The sequence below is a fragment of the Oratosquilla oratoria genome, chromosome 3, assembly GCF_046742065.1.
Source record: "Oratosquilla oratoria isolate Oo_2021 chromosome 3, ASM4674206v1, whole genome shotgun sequence".
Lineage (NCBI taxonomy): Eukaryota > Metazoa > Arthropoda > Malacostraca > Stomatopoda > Squillidae > Oratosquilla > Oratosquilla oratoria.
In genome coordinates, this window is record NC_134779.1 from 48,270,409 (window position 1) to 48,280,408 (window position 10,000).

Below are 10,000 nucleotides of genomic sequence, written 5' to 3' on the forward strand. Positions count from 1 at the left end.
TTCCCCCATGAGTCGTCACCACCCTTTACTGTCATCTCTTCCCAGCAGCCTTCTTTGCAATTAAAGTCGCCCATTATAACTATTCTTCCTCCATCTTCTATTGTCTTATTTAATGTTATCCTTGTGTCTTCTAACATACTTTTATGTTCACTCTCTTCCCACGAGGCTGTTTTTGGTGGCACATAATATATTACAAACTTTCTGCTCTTCCTATCTCTGTCTTCCACTTCCATCATAATCATCTCTACTCTATTCTTTCCATATGTGACATTCCTCACGTTTATATCCTTCTTAGTGAGGAACATAACTCCACCCTCTTGTTTTATCTCTCTGTTTCTAATTCAATAATTATATGCACCATGTCCTACACTGTTGGGTGGTTGTGGACCTTTTAATTTTGTCTACAATTCCCAATATGTGCGGTTCTTTTTCCTTCAGATAATCATTCAGTTCGTTCAATCCTGTTATTAATCCATCTATATTTGTGTAAGACACTCTTAATTTTCTGCTACTTCCATTGTATTTACTGTTTCCCTTTTGTTTTTCTTTGATATGGTCCATTTCCTCACTTTCATATTCACTACTCTCCAATAGAATTCCTCTTTTTATGACTCTGTTCTTCTCTCGTTTTTTTTTTCTTAGCTTCTTGTCTTTTTGTTTTTTTCCTCTCTTTCCTCTTTATTCATTTCTCTTTTTATCCATATCTTTTTATATTGTTCACTATCTGTTAGTTTCCCTGTTTTTGCTAAGATATTCTCTGCTGTCGTTTGTGACCTGAATTTAATCTTAATTGGTCTGGTCTTATCTGTACTATATTTTCCGAGCCTATACATCGCTTCAATTTGTTTCCCTATTTCAGGTTCATCTTCTTGAACTAATTCTAATATATTGTTTACTTTCTCTTTTTCCTCTTTAGTTCTCGTAGTCCTCTTTAAGTTATACTTCTCCTCTATCCCTAATATAATTATACATTTCTTTTTATCTGCTAAGTCTCTTACTATTTTCTGCTTCTCCCTGATTACTTTAATAACTGTATTTTCAGTTTGTTCTTTCATCAGCTGTGTCACTATGTCTTTAAATGCAATTATACTGTTCTCTTGGACTGTCTTCCAACCCTGTGCCTCTTATGCTATAGACTCTTTATTCTTTCTATTATTCCTCTTTAATTCCTCATTCTCATCTTTTACTTCCTTTAACTGATTTTCCAATTCTTCTGCTTCTTTAGTTAGGCTTTGGTTTTCCTTCTTTAATTGTTCCAATTCATCAACTCGATGTGCAATCTGTGTGAGTTGACCTAACCTACTTTCCCAGTGTTGAGCCATTTTTTCTAGTCTTTCCTCTAGCCTTGCTATTCGGGGGAGGTTGGCATCCCCCCTTCATTAAATCAATTGAAATTATTATCTTCACTTTCTATTCTGTTGCTCTTATATTTCTAAACTTAATGGTTGTAATGGAATTATTTCTCCAGCGTCATCTGAGGACCATTTGTTGACTTTTCCCGTCATGTGGCGCCCTTGCGCCTCCTTCCTCATTTCCTTCCATTTTCCTCAGTAATCCCTCCCCTTCCCATTTTTCATCACCTTCCCACTACACCACGAGCTTTCCCCTACCCTATAAATACAAAAAGGTACTTCCTTGTTGAGATCCACGAAAATTTCCCTTCTTCTTCGGAGCTCCAATATTCGCTGTGAATCGGTCTACGTGTGTGTGTGTGTGTGCGTGCGTGTGTGTGTGTGTGTGTGTGTGTGTGAGAGAGAGAGAGAGAGAGAGAGAGAGAGAGACTATGTGTGTGTGTGTATGTGTGTGTTTGTGTGAGAGAGAGAGAAAGAGAGAGAGAGAGGGAGACTGTGTGTGTGTGTGTGTGCGTGTATGTGTGTTTGTGTGTGTATAAGTAGTGTTTAAGAATCGTAGCTGCGACATCATGTACCCTCTCATATTCGTCCTTGTCCTCGCCCTCATCTTTTTTACTAATCGGTTCCTAATCTTCCGACGAAGTTCTCCTATGGGGTTCAGCGGTCATTTCCTCGATCGAAGACGATTCGCTTTGATGTCCTTCATCCGAGAGCCTTTAGGGTCTTCGACATATATATATATATATATATATATATATATATATATATATATATATATATATATATGTATATATATATACATATATACATATACATATATATACATGTATATATATATATATATGCATATATATACATATATATGTATACATGTATATACATATATATATATATACATATATGTACATATATATATATACACACACACACACACACACACATATATATATATATATATATATATATATATACATATATATATATATACATATATATATGTATACATATATATATATACATATATATAAATACATATATATATAAATATACATATATATATATGCTTCTAGGGTACAGGTTCTCACATAAACAATTCTGATTAAAGTCAATTGCGCTAACAGCTTTGGCTATTTTAAGATGCAAGCTCTTCAGTTTCCATTGTTCGAAGTATGAACAAAATCATTCACAATGTCAATTCTATGGATAAAAAGGTGTAGAGATAGGCGCTGATGAATGCCTAAAATTATAATGATATTATGTAGCAGTACAAAAAGCTGTTGACACTGACACCGAAAACTTAAGTTTCTCGCCTCTTGCAGAGGCTTCTTCAGGGTGAGAATTACAACTCCGATGGCTATAAGGTCTACTATCGATGAAGAGTAGGTGAAGAATGATGCATAATGCCTGACCGTCACACTTTTTGAAGCAGGGAAAGTTGGAAGTAGAAGAGATCATCGAATGTCCCTAGGTGAGGTCACCGGGGTAAGACCGGGTGCGAGGAAGTGACTAGGCTAGGTCACAATGGAAGGCGGTGACGAAGAATGACTCTGGGAGAGATCACTGGGTGTAGTAGGCGATGTTGAAAGGAGTCCCTGGGTGAGGTCACTATGAGGGATAGGGGAGGTCATTATTCTCAAAGACTGCAAAGAGAAAGCTCTACCTTGGCTTCTATTTCTTGGTCCTGTGTGATGAAGGTATTGGTGTTGCTGAGGGTCCTGGCAACCACTATGTTCCTGAGGGGGTTCAGGGTCAAGTTGTCTATGAGATCGTTGGTGGGCAAGGTGTTCCTGGGGGCGGGCTGATGGGAGGATGAAGTCTGCGGCTTGTTGTATGTTGATGGAGGGCTGTTGAGTTGTGATAGATACAGCTTCAGCGGTCTGCAATCTTTTAAAATTTATTTCTTCGTGGAGTATAATAGTTTTGTGTATTAATGTGTTCACTGGGGGCTTCATGTCGTGGTGGTCAATGTAGTGTTGAAAAATGGTGTCTTGGTTTCGATGGTGTTGGAGACGTCTTCTTAGTGTAGTGGAGGTTCTACCAATGTAGGAAAAGGAGCCAACACAGCAGCCCTCCTGGCATGTAAACTTGTAAACTACGTTGGTAGAAGCCTCCTTCGGTATCTTTGGTGTGGTGCTATTTTTCATGGTCAGGGATCTGGTCAAATTAGCCTTGCAGAAAATTCTAACATTAATAGAAGAGTCTTTGTCTGTTGGAATGACTCCTCTTTTTAAGATACCTTTAATGGCATCGCATTCTTCTTTGTAATGGCCATGGAAGTGATTTTGGTGGTATATGGTGATTTGATTGGTGACCTGGTTTGGAACCGGATCTGGGGTGGCGTATTGATCCGGTTTCTTTTTGATGACATATTCGATCAATTGGTCAGAGAACCCGTTATTAGTGAGAAGTTGTCGGATACGGTCGAGTTCCCTGTGCGTCTCCCTCCAGCTGCCACAATGGGTAAGCGCTCTGTTAACATATGCTGCAGCCACACATCTTTTATATGCTGCAGGACATTCCCCACAGGCATTTAAACAACGTCCAATATTGTTGTCTTTGGTGTATACTTTGGTGTTAAAACCATTTTCAGTTTTGATGTCTAGGTCGAGGAAGGGAATACGTCTCTCTACACTCTGCTCGTGTGAGAAAGTCAGGCAACAATTTTCCAGACAAGGAGAAATCAGGCTGGGGACGTCTTCGTTTGAACTGGTTGTGATAAAGATGTCCAGAAACTGGATTAACACGCCACCCCAGATCCGGTTCCAAACCAGGTCACCAATCAAAAGAATATATATATATATATATATATATATATATATATATATATACATATATATATATATATGTATATATATATATATATATATATATATATATATATATATATATATATATATATGGGTTATTGGTTGGATGTTATTATGGCAAAGTAGCATGCAGTTGATACTTTAGGGTCTGACGAGTTAAACACCATATAAGGACGGAGCTTTTATTAGTACGACGTTTGGCTTGTTACAGCTTCTTTTTCAAGTACCTCCGTCCTCATATGGTGTTTAACTCGTCAATTTTGTCGGCAACTGCCACTCTCATGAAAACTTTAGAGTCTATATGGGGCGCCCCTACGGACCAGAGCCACATATCTTTTTGTCTGTGATAAAGGAAAACTCTATACGTATTCCGTGTTCAGGATGTGATAAAGTTTACATCGGAGAAACGTCACGCGACCTGAATACACGAATACGTGAACACCGTTACGACGTCAGGCATGATGTCACCACCAATGCATGTGTGACACATAGAAACAAGGAAAACCATCTTATGGACTGGAAGAATGCAGAGCTGCTGATACGGGAACTAGACAAAATCCGTAGGAAGTGTTTAGAAGCAGCAATCATTCAAGGAACGAACACTATTGAACAAAACAGGGGCATGTTTAACATATCTCCTCACATTATTCCCCTAATACCCATGGCCAGCAAAATATTAAATATTGAAACCACCCTTTGTGGACATTTCGCCCTCAGACGTTTGGGCCAGCATTCTCATCCTTTCCCAGTCTCCAATCCCCCCCCTTCTCCTCCTCCTCCTCTTCCTCCCCCCCTTTTTTCTCTCCCCGTTCACTTCTTTCCCCTTATTTAATCTCAAGAATTTGTATCTCAACTTGTACTTGAAAAAGCTGTAATAAGCGAAACGTCGTACAAATAAAGGCCCCGTCCTCATATGGTGTTTATCTCGTCAATCTTGTCGGCAAACTGCCACTTTTAAGCAAGAGATAGGCAGTATGTTTGTGAGAAGAAAAATGGGTGTGCTGGCTTTGAATGAAACTAAAATAAATGGAAAGGGCAACTGTGAGTTTGGGAGTGTAGCTGGGAGGTACTCAGGAGTAAAGAGGGGGCGAGGGAGAGAAGTGGTAGCTATACTAGTAAGTGAAGAGGTAAGTAAACAGGTAATGGAGTGGAAGGAGGTTTCTTCAAGGTTGATGTGAATGAAGGTGAAGCTGGGAAGGGAGATGTGGGGTTTCGTAAGTTCTTATGGACCTGGTAGTGAGAAGAGCGTAGAAGAAAGGGGGGCTTTTTGGGTAAATATAAATGAGTGCATAAATGGATTAGGGAGATATGTCAATGTATTTGTATTGAGAGATCTTAATGCTTGGGTAGGAAATGAACCAATAGACGGAGAGATTGGGAAGTTTGGAGTTCCAGGTGAAAATTGTAGTGGAGAATTGATGGTGGAGCTGTGTCTTGAAACAGAGTTGGTGATAGCAAATACAGTGTTTAGGAAGAAAGATAAGCATAAGTACACCTGGGAGAAGGTGGTAGATGGAAGGGTGGCAGATAGAGCGTTAATGGACTATATAGTGGTGATCAGGAGTATGGTAGGAAGAGTTAAGGATGTACATGTTCTAAGGGGAGAGAGTTGGGAAATATCACATCATTTTCTTGTGGGAGGTAAATTGAGAGTGGAGAATAGATGGAGAAAGAGGAAAAGTGCAGAAGGTAGGGAGGTACTTAGAGTGGACTGCTTAAATAAAAAAAAAGGAGAATGAGTATAAGAAGAAGCTGAAAGAGGAGTGGGAGGGAGTAAAGTATAGAGTAGAACTAGGAGTGGAGGAGGAATGGGGATGGTTCAAGGAGGGAGTCATAAGGTGTGCATAGATGGTGTGTGGAACAAGGAGGGCGGGAGGAAATAGAATGAACGGTAGTGAGTGGTGGGATGAGGAAGTAAAGAACGGTGTAAAACAGAAGAAGGAGGGATTCATAGATTGGCTACAAATTAGGACGAGGGAATCGTATGAGAGATACAAAGTAAATAGAAGGAAAGTTAAGCATAAGATAAAGGAAGCAAAGAGGAGAGCAGATGTGAAATGGGGTAAGAGTATGACAGAGGGAAAGGTAGTTGCAGTGGGAAGGGCTAAGAAAATGAAAGTGATGAGTGAGGAAAATCGAGGAGAAATAAGGAAGGATGAAGTGAATGCAGCTGTTAAGATGATGAGAGCAGGTAAGGCACCTGGATTGGAAGGATGTCATGCAGAATGTCTGAAGAAAGGAGGTACAGTTATGGTGGACTGGCTGGTGAGGTTATTTGATATTTATTTACGAGAGGGTAGAGTGCCGGAGGACTGGGGGAGTGCCTGTCTAGTTCCGCTTTACAAGGAAAAGGGGGACAAGTGTGAGTCTAGAAGTTTCAGAGGGATCAGCTTGTTGAGTGTAGTTGGGAAGGCTTATGGGAGGGTTTTGATTGAGAGGATTAGGTGAGGAACATAGGAAGTAATTTGTGAGGAACAGTGTGGGTTTAGGACAGGTAGGGGTTATGTAGATCATATCTTTGTGGTAAGACAGATATGTGAGAAAACTATAGGAAATAGTAAGGATGATTTTTGGGCTGTTATGGATCTGGAAAAGGCTTACGACAGGGTAGACAGGAAGGCACTGTGGGAGTTACTGCAAATATATGAAATAGGAGGAAAGCTGTTAAGAGCAGTCAAGATATTTTACGAGAGTAGTAGAGCTTGTGTTAGTATTGGAAATGGGGAGAGTGAATGGTTTGAGGTAAAGGTGTGACTTCATCAGGGATGTGTTTTGTCGCCCTGGCTGTTCAATCTTTACATGGATGGGGTGGTGCGACAGGTGAATGCAAGGGTAATGGGTCAGGGGTTTGAGATTATTAAAGAAAATGGAGAAAAGTGGGAGGTGAGCCAATTGTATTTTGTTGACGACACTGCGCTTGTAGCAGGATCAGAGGAGGGATTGAGGAAGTTAGTGACTGAGTTTGTGAAGGTGTGTGAAAGAAGGAAGCTGAATATAAATGTGGGCAAAACTAAGGTGATGAGATGTACAAGGGGTGAGAGAGACAGCAGGCTGGAAGTGAGCATTAAGAGTGAAAGACTGGAGTGAGTGGATAGTTTTAGATCCTTGGATGGGAATGTGGAAGGAAAGGGAGGAGTGGGGGTGGAGGTAGAATGTAGATTGAGAGAAGCGTGTAAATGACTTCGTGGATTGAAAAGTTGTAATGAGAAATAGACATCTGGGAAGGGATGCTAAGAGGAGGTTATATGAAGGAGTGATTGTGCCAATAGCATTGTATGGGGCAGAAACATGGAACATGAGAGAGGAAGAGAGAAGGAGTTTAAATGTATTTGAGATTAAATATCTGAGAAGTATGATAGGGGTTACTAGGCTTGATAGAGTGAGATATGAGGAGGTGAGGAGGAGAACAGGGGTGGAAAGGGAACTGGGAGATAGGGTTGATGAAAAGGTATTAGGATGGTTTGGACACATGAAAAGAATGAGTGAAGAAAGATTAGTAAAAGAAGTGTGGAAGGAGTCAATATGAGGGGGCGTCCTAGGGTGAGATGGATGGATGGGGTGAAAGGGGCATTACAAAAGAGAGGAATGTCTGTGGAGGAAGGACGGGAGAGGACAGAAGATAACAGGTGAATGGAGAGGGGTTGTGTATATATGATGCTGTGATGCATGAGGTGGAGTGGTTGGGGGATGGGGGGTGAGGAAGTATGTTTGAGAAAAAAAATTGACGCAGCACGAAGTGATTTCTCCCCGTCTTCTCCTTTTCTGCATGGGGGGACGGAGAGGGGGGGTCGCCGAATTTATGAAGGGGCCTTACTGTGAATTTGCTGTGTCTTGCGACACTGCTTCTGACCCAGGGCAGTGGACAGGATACAGGGATGACCCGTCATCCAGGAAGTGCCAAAATAAGAGGGAGGGAGGAGGGTGGAGGGGAGTGGAATATATAAGAAATGAAATAGGTGGGAATGGTGTCTATGCCTTTTTCTTTTTGGCTACCCTCTGTGTAGGGGGAAAAGTCTTTGGTATATGTATGTATATATGTAAATATATATATATATATATATATATATATATATATATTATATATATATATATACATATAATAAATATATATATATTATATATAATATATATATAATATAAATATATATATACATATATATATATATATATATATATATATATATATATATTAAAACTTAAACCCACTCTCGGAGGAAGATAAGCTGAGATCAAGAGATAACCGTATATATCGACCACTGACTGTGGTCTTCTTCAGCTGTTTTATTTTATTCGTGTGTTGCGACACCTACTTTACTTGAATTAATATATATATATATATATATATATATATATATATACATATATGTATATATATATATATATATATATATACATATACAGATATATATACAGATATATATATACATACGAGTATACACACACACACACACGCTCATATATATATATATATATATATATATATATATATATGTGTGTGTGCGTATACTCGTATATATATATATATATATGTGTGTGTGTGTGTATACTCGTATATATATATATATATGTATATACATATATATATATATATATATATATATATATATATATATACACATATGCAAAGTAGACCACTTGGAAAAAGAAACTAATGAAGCAGAGCGCTTTTGTATAACATTCAGTGCAAAATGTATATGTACTTTAGCACTGAAAATGTAATATACGAAAGCGCTCCGCTTCGTTAGTTTCTTTTTCCAAGTGCTTTGCATAAGTGAACACACGTACCCATGTTGTTATTAGCATGTATATATACACACACACATATATATATATATATATATATATATATATATATATGTATGTATATACATACATATATATAATTCATATGTATATGTATATATATATATATATATATACATATATATATATATATATATATATATATATTGATAGCGCATTGGGCTGTCACTTTCACTTTATACGTGCTAGCAAAGGTTCGAGTCATTAGCATGTATGACTACTCTAGTTACTCAACGTTGATGGCTTAGAAATAAAGCGAATTGTGGTCGATAAATGTGAATCTGTTCACTGAGGTCCATTCAGTGTTGTACAAATACTTTTCTGCGTTGCAAACTAGCAAATGTACTATCATGGCGAAGGTAGTTTGAACGCATGCAAATATATAAGAAAAATTGCGCTTAAATTATATTTCTCTTGATAGCGCATTGGGGTAAATCACTGTCACTTGTTACGTGCTAGGAAAGGTTCGAGTCCTTAGCTTGACCACGTAGTATACATTTCTGCATGTATGCCTCCTAGAGTTACTTGACACTGATGGCTTAGAATTAAAGTAAATTGTGGTTGATAAATGTAAATTTCTTCACCGGGACCCATTCAGTGTTGTACAAATACCCACCCATACCTACATACACTCACACACACACACACACACACACACACACACACACACACACACACACACACACACACACACACACACACACACACACACACACATATATATATATATATATATATATATATATATATATATATATATATATATATATATATATATATATATATATATATAATATGATTATGGATATGAGCAAGGGAAAAATCAGCTATATAAACTCCTCCCTGAACCCAAGATTTATTTAGCACTAGGAAATCATCAAAATATATTGTGATGAGTGAGAAAGTACTTCTACGAAACTGTTTCTAAGAAGACATTGTCACCAATATCAGCTATAACAACATTTATTAAGGTGATAAATTACCAACAATGAGTACGATGGCATTGGCCCAGGTGCTTACATAATACAATACAAATAT